Below are 867 nucleotides of genomic sequence, written 5' to 3' on the forward strand. Positions count from 1 at the left end.
ACGATCGTAACTAAGAATAATTATTTTTAAGAACATTTCATATTCAGCACAATTTGCGGGTCATTCCACGCGAGTGAAAGTTAGTTCTGCCTCAAAGTCTCAACAAAACAGTTCCATTATTTTATCTGGTTAATTATTGATGTGATAAGGGTTATTATTAATTTTAATTATATTTTCATTTGTGTTCCGAGTTTCAGCAGAAAAAAAATAACAATAATGTTTGCAACTAAATAATTTTGAGTTTTAATGTGAACATGTTCGTGATATTTGCAAGTAAATTGTTTATTTGTTTTTGACGTTGTTATGTAAATATTTTCTTTGTGTATTTATTTGCAGATATCGACACTTGCAGAAAGACATTTCTTTGTGATTCTCTTTCGACGAGACCAATCCAAGTTACGTTACTGCGCACTTGTCTCCTAGAGGTGAGTCCTGTGAGTTCTTTCCGATATTGGGTACAATGAGTACACGTACAAAAAAATACCTGGTAAAATACCCGGTACAAAATACTTCCAAATATTTTATACCTACTTTAAGTATCTGGGGTGCGCCTGTTCTCACATTGCTGGAGGAATGGGGGCGGAGCTACGAAGTTTGCCGAGTGAACACGAAGGCTCAAAGCGGCTCGGAACTACGAAGTTTGCCGAAAACGATCCTGTCAACCACCACTTCATCGCGTTTGTGCACAAAGATGGCAAACTGTACGAGCTGGACGGGCGCAAGTCCTTCCCGATTAACCATGGAGACACGACACCCGAGACGCTCCTGGAAGACTCTGCCAAGGTCTGCCGCACCTTCATGGAAAGGGATCCCAACAATGTCAACTTCACGGTGGTTGCTCTGAGCGCTGCCGATTTGTCTGAATAA

General features: G+C 40.1%; 1 pseudogene; it reads left to right on the forward strand.

The window, feature by feature from the left end:
* Positions 1–254: 254 nt before the first annotated feature.
* On the forward strand, positions 255–867 carry LOC149416054 (ubiquitin carboxyl-terminal hydrolase pseudogene; annotated as a pseudogene).

Source organism: Hesperophylax consimilis, chromosome 17 (genome assembly GCF_061612785.1).
Source record: "Hesperophylax consimilis isolate HC1 chromosome 17, BYU_Hcon_1.0, whole genome shotgun sequence".
NCBI lineage: Eukaryota > Metazoa > Arthropoda > Insecta > Trichoptera > Limnephilidae > Hesperophylax > Hesperophylax consimilis.